The sequence below is a fragment of the Ranitomeya variabilis genome, chromosome 3 (genome assembly GCF_051348905.1).
Source record: "Ranitomeya variabilis isolate aRanVar5 chromosome 3, aRanVar5.hap1, whole genome shotgun sequence".
NCBI classification, from domain to species: Eukaryota; Metazoa; Chordata; class Amphibia; order Anura; family Dendrobatidae; genus Ranitomeya; species Ranitomeya variabilis.
This window is the reverse complement of record NC_135234.1, coordinates 776,845,624-776,861,960: the sequence shown is the minus strand read 5'-3', so window position 1 is coordinate 776,861,960 and position 16,337 is coordinate 776,845,624.

Sequence of the window (16,337 nt, the reverse complement as noted above, 5' to 3'; positions counted from 1 at the left end):
AAGTTGCTATTCTTTCTTCCAGACCCCGCACCTTTTCTTCTAAAAGTGCCACTAGTCTACACTTCTGACAGGTGAAATTGGATTCTTCTGGTCGATCTGCGAACATGTAGCACATGCTGCAGCTCACCATGTAGGTTGTCACATCTGCCATGTTGCTCCCAGATCCTGCTGACTTGCTGCGTGCTTTCCTTCTTGTGTAATCTACTCAGCCAAGCTTTCTTGCAATAATGTCCTACAGGCAAAAATTCTTCGCTTTTCCCAGAAGGCACCTGGAATATGCAAATTATCCTCCTCAAGCTTGAATCCCTGGTTTGGTGATGCTTTCCAAGCAGCTGGTCCCGGCTGTACCCAACGATCTTCTTGCTGAGGGAGACTCTTCGCTTTTCCCAGAAGGCACCTGGAATATGCAAATTATCCTCCTCAAGCTTGAATCCCTGGTTTGGTGATGCTTTCCAAGCAGCTGGTCCCGGCTGTACCCAACGATCTTCTTGCTGAGGGAGACTCTTCGCTTTTCCTAGAAGGCACCTGGAATATGCAAATTATCCTCCTCAAGCTTGAATCCCTGGTTTGGTGATGCTTTCCAAGCAGCTGGTCCCGGCTGTACCCAACGATCTTCTTGCTGAGGGAGACTCTTCGCTTTTCCCAGAAGGCACCTGGAATATGCAAATTATCCTCCTCAAGCTTGAATCCCTGGTTTGCCCTTAATAATCGGGCCAGTTCGGCTACTTTGGTTTTGCCTTTTTTTTGTAATTCTGGTTTTCATCCTCGTTTTTCTTCAGGGCAGGTTGAGCCTTCAGACTGTCCTGGTGTGGATTCTGTGGTGGACAGGTTGCAACAAATTTGGACTCATGTGGTGGACAATTTGACCTTGTCCCAAGAGAAGGCTCAATGTTTCGCTAACCGCCGTCGCCGTGTTGGTCCCCGACTTCGTGTTGGGGATTTGGTTTGGTTATCATCTCGTTATGTTCCTATGAAGGTTTCTTCTCCTAAGTTTAAGCCTCGTTTCATTGGTCCTTATAAGATTTCTGAAATTCTTAATCCTGTATCATTTTGTTTGGCCCTTCCTGCTTCTTTTGCCATCCATAATGTGTTCCATAGGTCGTTGCTGCAGAGATATGTGGCGCCTATGGTTCCCTCCGTTGATCCTCCTGCTCCGGTGTTGGTCGAGGGGGAGTTGGAGTATGTGGTGGAGAAGATTTTGGATTCTCGTATTTCGAGATGAAAACTTCAGTACTTGGTCAAATGGAAGGGCTATGGTCAGGAGGATAATTCCTGGGTTGTTGCCTCTGATGTCCATGCTGCCGATTTGGTTTGTGCCTTTCATTTGGCTCGTCCTGATCGGCCTGGGGGCTCTGGTGAGGGTTCGGTGACCCCTCCTCAAGGGGGGGGTACTGTTGTGAATTCCGTTCTCAAACTCCCTCCTGTGGTCATGAATGGTACTTCGGTGAGTTCTGTCCTTGGACTCCCTCTGGTGGCTGTGAGGGGAGCTGCTGGTTCTGAGATTCCTTCCCCAGCTGCCCTCGTTTAGGGCTAGGCTAGGATTCTCTATTTAACTCCACTCAGATCGTTACTCCATGCCAGCTGTCAATTTTCTAGTACTGGTTCAGATCTCTCCTGGATCTTTTTGAGGACCTGTCTACTCCAGCAAAAGCTAAGTTCCGGCTTGTTCATTTGTTACTTATGGTTTTTCTTGCTAAGTTCTAGTCCAGCTTGCTATCATGAAACTGCCTGGCTAGCTGGAAGCTCTGGGGGTGCAGAGTGGCACCACCGCACTGTGAGTCGGTGCGGGGGTATTTTTTGCACACTCTGCGTGGTTTTTGTAGTTTGTTGTGTTGACCGCAAAGATCCCTTTTCTATCCTCAATCTGTTTAGTTAGACTGGCCTCTCTTTGCTAAAGCCTATTTCATCCTGTGTTTGTGATTTCCACTTAACTCACAGTCAATACTTGTGGGGGGCTGCTTTTACCTTTGGGGAAATTTCTCTGAGGCAAGTGAGGCTTTGTTTCCTTTCTTTAGGGGTAGTTAGCTCTTAGGCTGTGAAGAGGTGTCTAGGCAGTGTCAGGCACGCTCCACGGCTATTTCTAGTTGTGTTGATAGGAGTAGGGTTTGCGGTCAGCAGAGTTCCCATTTCCCCAGAGCTCGTTCCGATTCCGTGTTTAACTATCAGGTAATTCCTGGTGCACCTAACCACCAGGTCCATAACACACAGCACGCCATTTGGCTGAGCACGTTAGGAGGAGGCACGGAGCAGGTAATATGTGTGGGGGACGGGGCGCACCGCTTATAATGTTACAGCATGTTGTATGGATGGGAAGCACGTAGTGTGCGGTGGTGATTATAGCCTAACCCTCAGTAGCCCTTGGAGTAGTGTGTCACGATTGCTGACAAGTCAGAATGCCCCACATTGGTGTAATTCAATTGGGAATTTATGCAATATTATGCAGTGGCAGCATTTAGGACATCATATGCATGACTTGACATTTGTGGAATCTGACATACTCCCAGTGTGCTTTCCTTGCTCGATTTAACAGTTTCCTGCTCTAGCTGACCGCTTTAGGTTGTTTAATGAGGCACCTTCGTGTTTGTATATGTATGTTTGTATTTTAAATTATTTATAAATAAAAAGCAGTTTGTTTTAATTTATCTTTGTGGCACTTCTTGGACCACAGTTCTATTTATATGTGTTCCTGATATGGTATAACATTTATATGAAGTGTTGCCCACTCCCCTTTGGGGTTATGGGTTTGGGCGTTGTGCTTAGAAAAATACTACGTCCAGTTTGTGAATCTCCATTGACGCATCTATCCATCACTGTAAGCATGAGCTTCTAACTCCATCAGGTAAAAAATAGGGATTTCTCTGTAATTATGCATCACAAATAGGACATATTTGATCTCATTAGAATGCCAACGTTAATACGAGATGAATGCTGGGTGTGTTATGATTCTGACATGTTCTGGAGCGGAGTTATAGGCATTAGACAAATTTAGGTTGAATTTACTAAGACTGAAGAGAGAGGAGGGTCTGGATAAGCCAGCCCTGTTGGTGATGTCACCAAGCTACACTTTATAAATTTCTACCCTCACCCCAGCCTGGAGTCTGTCTGCTGGAGTCTGTGTGAGCCTGGTCTTATTCCAGACCCCTGATGAATTGGGACATTTGGGAACTCCGCCCACTAGCCTGGTTGCCTCAAATGATCTGACCACATGTAAGTGTTATTTCTCATTTACTCCCTGTTTGTTTTATAATTACTCTTTTTAACATATTTATTAATGACCTTGTAGGGGGCATTCAGAGTAGAATTTCAATATTTGCAGATGACACTAAACTCTGCAGGGTAATCAATACAGAGGAGGACAATTTTATATTACAGGATGATTTATGTAAACTAGAAGCTTGGGCTGATAAATGGCAAATGAGCTTTAATGGGGATAAATGTAAGGTCATGCACTTGGGTAGAAGTAATAAGATGTATAACTATGTGCTTAATTCTAAAACTCTGGGCAAAACCGTCAATGAAAAAGACCTGGGTGTATGGGTGGATGACAAACTCATATTCAGTGGCCAGTGTCAGGCAGCTGCTACAAAGGCAAATAAAATAATGGGATGCATTAAAAGAGGAATAGATGCTCATGAGGAGAACATAATTTTACCTCTATACAAGTCACTAGTTCGACCACACTTAGAATACTGTGCACAGTTCTGGTCTCCGGTGTATAAGAAAGACGTAGCTGAACTGGAGCGGGTGCAGAGAAGAGCGACCAAGGTTATTAGAGGACGGGGGTCTGCAATACCAAGATAGGTTATTACACTTGGGGCTATTTAGTTTGGAAAAACGAAGGCTAAGGGGTGATCTTATTTTAATGTATAAATATGGATCCACATGGAGAAAAAAGAAGAACCGGAGGATAAAAGCCGCGCAGACCACAATGAAGATAACAGAGTTACACACACACTCTGTTTATTAGCCTACGCGTTTCGTGGCAGACAAGCCACTTCATCAGGGCATCAAGATTCATCAATAAAACCAGGTATATATACCCACAAGTACAATAAAAAAAACACAAACATGTATAAGCCCCACCCTCTTACGACATCACTTCTGGTGGGAACGCCCACTTTAGGTCAAACATTTGTAAATATACCCATAATATTGGTTACAAAACATTAAAATACATTGAAACCCAATGATCGATCTTTAAAACCATATATATTCATCAATAAATAATTAAAACAAATATAAACATTTCTGGTATCCAGATAAACCAGGATTAGAACTCACACTGGGAGAAACCTAAAAACTATCCTCCAGAGATCAAACCTCCGTCTTATACCACTAAACCACCTGGTTGTCTTAGGTGAGGGTAACTATTTATCTTGGAGCCACCAGTTAAACCCATTCGAAACACTTAAAATATCATATATTGACCCATAGTAACGAACCAAGGGCTCATATGGGGTAACTAACACTACATTGTAGTATGCTTCAATATCAATAGGATTATTTGGACAAAAATTACATGAAATAAGAGAAGTAAAGGTGAGGGTGAATTCCCATGTGCTCAATTTCAACGGTTCATTCGGGAATTGAACCCATTTGGTCCAGAGGTCTACAAACACTGCAACGAAATAAGCAGCATCTCAGACCAGTCAGCCACCTAGATTAATGGAAGGTAGGGGGCCACTGAAGTCAATAATCTCTCGCCACATCGTCACACGGAGGCACTCCAAACACCAAAAAAAATTTTTTTACAGAAGAATGTCAGTGTGATGAAAATTCATGATATCAGTTATTGGTTTCTAGAAGAGGTCACTTACCTCATTTAATCCACCAGGACCATGTGCCTGTGAATACACCTAGGAGATTGGAGGTCCTGGGTAAAAAAGAAACATATTGGATATTCAAGTTGGGCACTTTAAGCCCTGGTGGATTAAATGAGGTAAGTGACCTCTTCTAGAAACCAATAACTGATATCATGAATTTTCATCACACTGACATTCTTCTGTAAAAAAAATTTTTTTGGTGTTTGGAGTGCCTCCGTGTGACGATGTGGCGAGAGATTATTGACTTCAGTGGCCCCTACCTTCCATTAATCTAGGTGGCCGACTGGTCTGAGATGCTGCTTATTTCGTTGCAGTGTTTGTAGACCTTTGGACCAAATGGGTTCAATTCCCGAATGAACCGTTGAAATTGAGCACATGGGAATTCACCCTCCCCTTTACTTCTCTTATTTCATGTAATTTTTGTCCAAATAATCCTATTGATATTGAAGCATACTACAATGTAGTGTTAGTTACCCCATATGAGCCCTTGGTTCGTTACTATGGGTCAATATATGATATTTTAACCCCTTCCCGACCCATGACGCCACGTAGGCGTCATGAAAACCCGTGCCAATCCGACCCATGACGCCTATGTGGCGTCATGGAATGATCGCGTCCCTGCAGATCGGGTGAAGGGGTTAACTCCTATTTTACCCGATCTGCAGGGAGAGGGGGAGTGGTACTTCAGCCCAGGGGGGGTGGCTTCACCCCCCCGTGGCTACGATCGCTCTGATTGGCTGTTGAAAGTGAAACTGCCAATCAGAGCGATTTGTAATATTTCACCTAAAAAACTGGTGAAATATTACAATCCAGCCATGGCCGATGCTGCAATATCATCGGCCATGGCTGGAAATACTAAAGTGACCCCCCCCCACACCCACCGATCGCCCCCCCAGTCCTCCGTTATGGGGTCCGGTCCCCTCCGTCCGCCTGCCGGCTCCCCCGTCCTCCTGTCCGCTCCCTCCTTGCTCATATCCACCCCCCCTGTGCTCCGATCCCCCCCCCTGTGCTCCGATCCACCCCCCCACCACCCCTTCATACTTACCGATCCTCCCGGTGTCCGTACGTCTGCTCGCTGGGCGCCACCATCTTCCAAAATGGCGGGCGCATGCTCAGTGCGCCCGCCGAATCTGCCAGTCGGCAGATTCCCAGATTCCTTACAAGTACATTTTGATCGCTGTGGTAGGTTCTACCACAGCGATCAAAATAAAAAAAATAATAAATAAACACCCCCCCCCCTTTATCACCCCCATAGGGACAATAATAAAATAAAGAAATTTTTTTTTTTTTTTCCACTAGGGTTAGGGTTAGAACTAGGGTTAGAACTAGGGGTAGGGTTAGGGGTAGGGTTAGGGTTACAGGTAGGGTTAGGGGTAGGGTTATGGCATGTGCACACAGAGCGGATCGGCCGCGGATCCGCAGCGGATCGGCCGCGGATCCGCAGCGGATCGGCAGCGGATCCGCAGCGGATGGGCCGCGGATCCGCAGCGGATCGGCAGCGGATCGGCAGCGGATCGGCCGCGGATCCGCAGCGGATCGGCAGCGGATCGGCAGCGGATCGGCCGCAGATCCGCAGCGGATCGGCAGCGGATCGGCCGCGGATCCGCAGCGGATCCGCAGCGGATCCGCAGCGGATCGGCCGCGGATCCGCAGCGGATCCACAGCGGATTGGCCGCGGATCCGCAGCGGATTGGCCGCGGATCCGCAGCGGATTGGCCGCGGATCCGCAGCGGATTGGCCGCGGATCCGCAGCGGATTGGCCGCGGATCCGCAGCGGATCGGCAGCGGATTGGCCGCGGATCCGCAGCGGATTGGCCGCTGCGAATTCGAAGCAGTTTTCCATCAGGTTTACAGTACCATGTACACCTAAGGAAAACCAAATCCGCTGTGCCCATGGTGCGGAAAATTCCGTGCAGAAACGCTGCGTTGTATTTTCCGCAGCATTTCAATTCTTTGTGCGGATTCCGCAGCGTTTTACACCTGTTCCTCAATAGGAATCCGCAGGTGAAATCCGCACAAAAAAACACTGGAAATCTGCTGTAAATCCGCAGGTAAAACGCAGTGCCTTTTACTTGCAGATTTTTCAAAAATCGTGCGGAAAAATCTCACACGAATCCGCAACGTGGGCACATAGCCTTAGGGTTAGGGTTGGAATTAGAGTTAGGGTTGGAATTAGGGCTAGGGTTTGAAATAGGGTTAAGATTAGGCTTGTGGTTAGGGTTACGGATAGGGTTAGGGGTGTGTTGGGGTTACAGTTGTGGTTAGGGTTGGGATTAGGGTTACGGTTGGGATTAGGGTTAGGATTAGGGTTGGAATTAGGGTTACGGGTGTGTTGCGGTTAGGGTTGTGGTTAGGGGTGTGTTGGGGTTAGGGTTGTGATTAGGGTTATGGCTACAGTTGGGATTAGGATTAGGGGTGTGTTGGGGTTAGTGTTGAAGTTAGAATTGAGGGGTTTCCACTGTTTAGGCACATCAGGGGTCTCCAAACGCAACATGGCGCCACCATTGATTCCAGCCAATCTTGCGTTCAAAAAGTCAAATGGTGCTCCCGCCCTTCCAAGCCCCGACGTGCGCCCAAACAGTGGTTTACCCCCACATTTGGGGTACCAGCGTACTCAGGACAAACTGGGCAACAACTGTTGGGGTCCAATTTCTCCTGTTACCCTTGCAAAAATAAAAAATTACTTGCTAAAACATAATTTTTGAGGAAAGAACAATTATTTTTTATTTTCACGGCTCTGCGTTATAAACTTCTGTGAAGCACTTGGGGGTTGAAAGTGCTCACCACACATCTAGATAAGTTCCTTCGGGGGTCTAGTTTCCAAAATGGGGTCACTTGTGGGGTGTTTCTACTGTTTAGGCACATCAGGGGCTCTGCAAATGCAATGTGACGCCCGCAGACCATTCCATCAAAGTCTGCATTTCAAATGTCACTACTTCCCTTCCGAGCCCTGACGTGTGCCCAAACAGTGGTTTACCCCCACATATGGGGTATCAGCGTACTCACAACAAACTGGGCAACAAATATTGGGGTCCAAATTCTCCTGTTACCCTTGTGAAAATAAAAAATTGCTTGCTAAAACATCTTTTTTGAGGAAAGAAAAATGATTTTTTATTTTCACGGCTCTGCGTTGTAAACTTCTGTGAAGCACTTGGGGGTTGAACGTGCTCACCACACATCTAGATAAGTTCCTTGGGGGGTCTAGTTTCCAAAATGGGGTCACTTGTGGGGGGTTTCTACTGTTTAGGCACATCAGGGGCTCTGCAAATGCAATGTGACGCCCGCAGACCATTCCATCAAAGTCTGCATTTCAAATGTCACTACTTCCCTTCCGAGCCCTGACGTGCGCCCAAACAGTGGTTTACCCCCACATATGGGGTATCAGCGTACTCACAGCAAACTGGGCAACAAATATTGGGGTCCAAATTCTCCTGTTACCCTTGTGAAAATAAAAAATTGCTTGCTAAAACATCTTTTTTGAGGAAAGAAAAATGATTTTTTATTTTCACGGCTCTGCGTTGTAAACTTCTGTGAAGCACTTGGGGGTTGAACGTGCTCACCACACATCTAGATAAGTTCCTTGGGGGGTCTAGTTTCCAAAATTGGGTCACTTGTGGGGGGTTTCTACTGTTTAGGCATATCAGGGGCTCTGCAAACGTAACATGATGCCCGCAGACCATTCCATCGAAGTCTGCATTCCAAAACGTCACTACTTCCCTTCCGAGCCCCGGCATGTGCCCAAACAGTGGTTTACCCCCACATATGGGGTATCAGTGTACTCAGGAGAAACTGGACAACAACTTTTGGGGTCCAATTTCTCCTGTTACTCTTGCAAAAATAAAAAATTCTGGGCTAAAAAAATATTTTTGAGGAAAGGAAACACATTTATTATTTTCACGGCTCTGCGTTATAAACTTCTAAACTTCTGTGAAGCACTTGGGGGTTCAAAGTGCTCACCACACATCTAGATAAGTTCCCTTGGGGGTCTAGTTTCCAAAATGGAGTCACTTGTGGGGAGTTCCTACTGTTTAGGCACATCAGGGGCTCTGCAAACGCAACCTGATGCCCGCAGAGCATTCCATCAAAGTCTGCATTTCAAAACGTCACTACTTCCCTTCCGAACCCCGACGTGTGCCAAAACAGTGGTTTACCCCCACATATGGGGTATCAGCGTACTCAGGAGAAACTGGACAACAACTTTTGGGGTCCAATTTCTCCTGTTACTCTTGCAAAAATAAAAAAATTCTGGGCTAAAAAAATATTTTTGAGGAAAGGAAACATTTTTTATTTTCACGGCTCTGCGTTATAAACTTCTGTGAAGCACTTGGGGGTTCAAAGTGCTCACCACACATCTAGATTAGTTCCTTGGGAGGTCTAGTTTCCAAAATGGGGTCACTTGTGCGGGAGCTCCAATGTTTAGGCACACAGGGGCTCTCCAAACGCGACATGGTGTCCGCTAATGATTGGAGCTAATTTTCCATTCAAAAAGCCAAATGGCGTGCCTTCCCTTCCGAGCCCTGCCGTGCGCCCAAACAGTGGTTTACCCCCACATATGGGGTATCATCGTACTCAGGACAAACTGGACAACAACATTTGGGGTCCAATTTCTCCTATTACCCTTGGGAAAATAAAAAATTCTGGGCTAAAAATCATTTTTGAGGAAAGAAAAATTATTTTTTTATTTTCACGGCTCTGCGTTATAAACTTCTGTGAAGCACCTGGGGGTTATAAGTGCTCACTATGCATCTAGATAAGTTCCTTGGGGGGTCTAGTTTCCAAAATGGGGTCACTTGTAGGGGAGCTCCAATGTTTAGGCACACAGGGGCTCTCCAAACGCGACATGGTGTCCGCTAACGATTGGAGCTAATTTTCCATTCAAAAAGTCAAATGGCACGCCTCCCCTTCCGAGCCTTGCCGTGCACCCAAACAGTGGTTTACCCCCACATATGAGGTATCGGCATACTCAGGAGAAATTGTCCAACAAATTTTAGGATCCATTTTATCCTGTTGCCCATGTGAAAATGAAAGAATTGAGGCTAAAAGAAATTTTGTGTGAAAAAAAAGTACTTTTTCATTTTTGCGGATCAATTTGTGAAGCACCTGGGGGTTTAAAGTGCTCACTATGCCTCTAGATGAGTTCCTTGGGGGGTCTAGTTTCCAAAATGGGGTCACTTGTGGAGGAGCTCCAATGTTTAGGCACACAGGGGCTTTCCAAACGCGACATGGTGTCCGCTAACGATGGAGATAATTTTTCATTCAAAAAGTCAAATGGCGCTCCTTCCCTTCCGAGCCTTACCATGTGCCCAAACAGTGGTTTACCCCCACATGTGAGGTATTGGTGTACTCAGGAGAAATTGCCCAATAAAATTTAGGATCCATTTTATCCTGTTGTCCATGTGAAAATGAAAAAATTGAGGCTAAAATAATTTTTTTGTGAAAAAAAAGTACTTTTTCATTTTTACGGATCAATTTGTGAAGCACCTGGGGGTTTAAAGTGCTCACTATGCTTCTAGATAAGTTCCTTGGGGGGTCTATTTTCCAAAATGGGGTCACTTGTGGGGGAGCTCCAATGTTTAGGCACACGGGGGCTCTCCAAACGTGACATGGTGTCCGCTAAAGATTGGAGCCAATTTTTCATTCAAAAAGTCAAATGGCGCTCCTTCCCTTCCGAGCCCTGCCGTGCGCCCAAACAGTGGTTTACCCCCACATATGAGGTATCAGCGTACTCAGGACAAATTGGACAACAACATCCGTGGTCCAGTTTCTCCTTTTACCGCTGGGAAAATAAAAAAATTGTTGCTAAAAGATCATTTTTGTGACTAAAAAGTTAAATGTTCATTTTTTACTTCCATGTTGCTTCTGCTGCTGTGAAACACCTGAAGGGTTAATAAACTTCTTGAATGTGGTTTTGAGCACCTTGAGGGGTGCAGTTTTTAGAATGGTGTCACTTTTTGGTATTTTCAGCCATATAGAACCCTCAAAATGACTTCAAATGTGAGGTGGTCCCTAAAAAAAATGGTTTTGTAAATTTTGTTGTAAAAATGAGAAATCACTGGTCAAATTTTAACCCTTATAACTTCCTAGCAAAAAAAAAAATTGTTTCCAAAATTGTGCTGATGTAAAGTAGACATGTGGGAAACGTTATTTATTAACTATTTTGTGTCACATAACTCTCTGGTTTAACAGAATAAAAATTCAAAATGTGAAAATTGCGAAATTTTCAAATTTTTTGCCAAATTTCCGTTTTTTTCACAAATAAACTCAGAAATTATCGACCTAAATTTACCACTAACATGAAGCCCAATATGTCACGAAAAAACAATCTCAGAATCGCTAGGATCTGTTGAAGCATCCCTGAGTTATTACCTCATAAAGGGACACTGGTCAGAATTTCAAAAAACGGCAAGGTCATTAAGGCCAAAATAGGCTGGGTCATGAAGGGGTTAAGTGTTTCGAATGGGTTTAACTGGTGGCTCCAAGATAAATAGTTACCCTCACCTAAGACCACCAGGTGGTTTAGTGGTATAAGACGGAGGTTTGATCTCTGGAGGATAGTTTTTAGGTTTCTCCCAGTGTGAGTTCTAATCCTGGTTTATCTGGATACCAGAAATGTTTATATTTGTTTTAATTATTTATTGATGAATATATATGGTTTTAAAGATCGATCATTGGGTTTCAATGTATTTTAATGTTTTGTAACCAATATTATGGGTATATTTACAAATGTTTGACCTAAAGTGGGCGTTCCCACCAGAAGTGATGTCGTAAGAGGGTGGGGCTTATACATGTTTGTGTTTTTTTGATTGTACTCGTGGGTATATATACCTGGTTTTATTGATGAATCTTGATGCCCTGATGAAGTGGCTTGTCTGCCACGAAACGCGTAGGCTAATAAACAGAGTGTGTGTGTAACTCTGTTATCTTCATTGTGGTCTGCGCGGCTTTTATCCTCCGGTTCTTCTTTTTTCTCCATGTGGATCCATACTGTTTGCCGGGAGCCTGCTGCGACCATACGTGCTTATCCAAGGGAGTTGTGACCTGTCACAACCAGACCAGGTGAGTCTGTTTTGTGGGGGTCCACGTGATTGCGATACCTGAAGGTATTACTCTATGTGCGCTTCTTTTTCTTGTTTTTAGTAATGTATAAATATATGAGGGGACAGTACAAAGACCTTTCTGATGATCTTTTTAATCATAGACCGGTGACAGGGACAAGGGGGCATCCTCTACGTCTGGAGGAAAAAAGGTTTAAGCATAATAACAGACACGTATTCTTTGCTGTAAGAGCAGTGAGACTATGGAACTCTCTGCCGTATGATGTTGTAATGAGTGAGTCATTACTTAAATTTAAGAGGGGACTGGATACCTTCCTGGAAAAGTATAATGTTACAGGGTATATATATTAGATTCTTTCATAGGGCGTTGATCCAGGGAACTAGTCTGATTGCCGTATGTGGGGTCGGGAAGGAATTTTTTTCCCCATGGTGGAGCTTACTCTTACCACATGGGTTTTTTTTGCCTTCCCCTGGATCAACATGTTAGGGCATGTTAGGCTATGGGTTGAACTAGATGGACTTAAAGTCTTCCTTCAACCTTAATAACTATGTTACTATGTTTGTACATATTTTCAATTGTCTCATTTTGTAACATCCTTGTAATATTTTTATATAAACACTGCCTTAACATTTATGGAGTATAATATTTAATACTAGTTTGTTCTTCCTGTTCTAAAACGTACTTTAAGTCTTCTGAAGGGAATTACGCTACTGTTTTGGGTTAGCTTCGGACCCGTTTAATCAAAGCTGGTGGCAGCAATACCGTGCACTGTGCCTTTGGGAGTCTTTGTAGCGACGGCGACATTGATAATTATTGTTCCTGCCTGAGCGGGCGTAGTTAAATCGCCTCGCTGCAGCGTGCCCAATAGCCAGTACATAGCAGGAAGCCTTTCCGGCGACTGATTATCCTAGGTGCAGTACCTAATCTGACCTGAGGGTAAAGGGGCGCCAGAGAGCTGCAGGTTTCAAGTGGAACTGTAAGCGGAATATACATAAATCCCTGCAGTTCGTGGTATATTGAAGAGTAGTGGGATACCTAAAATAAGCCCCTGCTGTAAACGAAGAGGTCAATAGCCTTGTGTATGTGTTTTTCATCACATTGCAGCAGTGGAGGGATAACTAAGATAAGCCCCCCTGCACATGTGATAGCCGTCTGTTGGCCTAAAGTCACCCAGATCCGTGACGTAGGGGTGACGGTCACGGTGTGAATCCGTGACATATTGGTGGCAGAGGTGTGAGGAATCGTGACAAATTGGTGGCAGCGGTGGGATATTAGAGCATTAGTGACTTGGTTTGAGCAATCATTCCTCTCACTAAAAACTTGCAGAAATTTCTTGCGAGGACTCTGCGCAGATAAGTTTGGAGAATGAACTCAGTGTTTATTAGTCCTGAGACAATTGTGTACTGGTAATTATCCCCTCCCTTTCTCTTCATTTTTCTATTCTATCTTTTATTTGGCAACCATGGCTGCGAAAGGAGAAGCCTGGTACGCCCAGCAGAAGAAGGATGCTCTTGCTGGGATATGCATGTACCATGGCCTGAACCCCCAGGGCAAGTCCAAGACTCAAATGGTCGCTGAACTGGTGCACTGGTGCGAGAGGCCCAGCGAGCCGAGCGAGAGGCCCGAGCCGAGCGGCAAGCAGAGCGAGAGTACCAGCTGCAGCTAGCCCGACTGCAAATGCAGGGGTCGTTCCAGTCCAGCCATGAGCCCAGCAGCGCTCAGATACCGAAGCCCCGGCCCAATAACTTTCCTGTTATGGAAAAGGACGGGGACTTGGACACTTTTCTGCGGGCATTTGAGAAAGCCTGCAGGCAGTACCAGCTGCCAATACAAGAATGGGCACGATACCTGACACCAGGGCTGAGAGGCAAAGCTCTGGAGGCGTTTGCTGCACTCCCTCAAGAACAAGATGGTGACTATGAGGCCATCAAGCCAAGTAGCCAAGTACCAGCTTACACCCGAGGTGTACCGTAGAAAGTTCCGGAACCTCCACCGTGGCCCACATGACAGATACGGCGATGTGGCGCATGGACTGGGGACCCACTTTGACCAGTGGACCCAAGGACTGTCAGTGACCACCTTTGCACAGCTGCGAGACCTGATGATCAAAGACCAGTTCTTACATCTTTGCCCAGCTGAGGTGCGACAGTTCGTGATGGACAGAGAACCCAAAGACGTAGCGAAAGCAGCGCAGATTGCCGATGCCTATGAGGCTAACCGTAGATCGGAAGTGCGGAAGCCAGTCACCACCAGCTGGAGAGGGGGTAAGCCTGCAACCAATGCCAGTACCCTTGCCAGCCAACACACCAGAGGTCCTGTCCCTGTAGCCAACAGCATCAGACCTACCACCAAACCCCGCCAGTGTTACTTCTGCAACCGGACTGGTAATATCAGACCCTACTGTCCAGACAAGCCGAAGAAACCCCCATCCAAGGCCCCCGGGCCTAATGCAGCAGTTCTTTTGGTGGGTGGTGTGGCTGGGAGGGGGTGTGACAACGTACAGCACGTCACCGTGGGAGGCCAGGTTGCTACAGGCCTCAAGGACACCGGGGCTGAACGAACCCTCATCTGACCCGAACTGGCGGCCCCTGAAGAAATCATTCCGGGGAAAACCCTAACTGTCACTGGGATTGGGGGCATCAGCTGTCCCTTGCCAATGGCCCGGATTTATATTGATTGGGGTGCCGGGAGCAGGGTGAAGGAAGTGGGGCTCTCTGATAATTTGCCCACTGATGTTTTGTTGGGGACTGATTTGGGAGGATGGTTGCATACTACGTCCCTGACACCCCTCCCCAATCTGCTAATAAGGGTAACGTTAACCCTGATGATGATGATGGGAAATCGCATGTGTTACCTGACCATGCTTTATCTTATAATGATGCATCTGAAAACCATTTTTTCCCTAGGAATGATGGTGAAAATGTTGTACCTGTGCCAACTGAACCTGATAATGATTTTTCTGTGAAAGTTGATGTGTCCATAGGTACAGGAGGGCTCAGCCACATTGCTCTGCAGAGTGAGACGGCTGAGGAACCCCTAACAGGGGCAAGTGTCGGTGCTACAGGAAATGGGGAGATACATGGGAACCGTGAGGAAGGTGATGCCATGCAATTGACCAGTGCCATCGAGGAAGGTAACTGGCCCATAAGTAGCAATGCTCCTGAGGTAATGGGGGTGGATGGGGAGGTAGAGCCCATCGCAGCGTCGGCTGATGGGTCGGTAGAAATTCCCGGGGAGACAGCCTACGTAGCTGCTGTCACCCGCAGTCAGAGTGCCCGGAACGCAGATAGCTGTCTGCCTTCCGGACCCTCCTCAGTCATCATTGTGACTGAACCAGAGGTGGACCCAGAGCAGGTCCCAGAGGGTTCCCGTGGGGAAGGGACCCTGACGTTGCTTCTGGCTTCCCCTAGCCAGGAGTTTCAGGCCGCTCTGCACACAGATGCGAGCCTAGAGAGTTTGAGACAACTCGCCGAGACGTTCATCTCCGAGACTGATAAGGAGATGGTGTTCTGGGAACGAGGAAGGCTGTACCGGGAGACAGTACCCGGAAAATCGCAAAAGGAGTGGTTGAGAAAAAGACAGCTGGTCATCCCGCAGCAATTCCGGAGTGAGTTGTTACGGATTGCCCATGAGATCCCGCTAGCTGGACACTTGGGGATCAGCAAAACAAAGGCCCGGCTGTCTCAACACTTCTATTGGCCTAAGATGGGGACAGATGTGTCCAACTACTGCCGCTCCTGTATCACCTGTCAAAGAGTGGGGAAGGCGCGGCCTGCTCTTAAGGCTCCCCTGATCCCTTTGCCAGTGATAGAGGAGCCTTTCCAGAGGATCGCGGTGGACATTGTGGGCACGCTGGCCGTCCCCAGCAGATCCGGAAAGCAATACATCCTTACTGTGGTAGACTACGCTACCCGGTACCCAGAGGCAGTAGCTCTGTCGTCAACTAGGGCAGATAAGGTGGCGGATGCCCTGTTGGCTATCTTTGCACTTGTAGGATTTCCCAGGGAGATGCTTACTGATCAAGGGACCCAATTCATGTCTCGCCTAATGGAGGCTCTCTGTAAGAGAATGCAGGTGAAGCACCTGGTATCGAGTGCGTATCACCAACAGACCAATGGCTTGTGTGAACGCTTCAATGGTACCCTCAAACAGATGCTATGCATGCTGGTTGAGACACAAGGGCGCAACTGGGAGCGGTACCTCCCACACCTGCTATTTGCTTACCGAGAGGTTCCGCAGGCCTCGACAGGGTTCTCCCCCTTCGAGCTCCTGTACGGCAGGCGAGTCCAGGGACCCCTTGGTTTGGTCAGAGAATCCTGGGAAGAGGAGCCGAACCCTTCTGAAGTGTCCATAGTGGACTATGTCATGCGCTTCCGTGACAAGATGCAGACCTTGACGCAGTTGGTGCATGACAACATGACGCAGGCTCAGGCTGATCAGAAGCACTGGTACAACCAG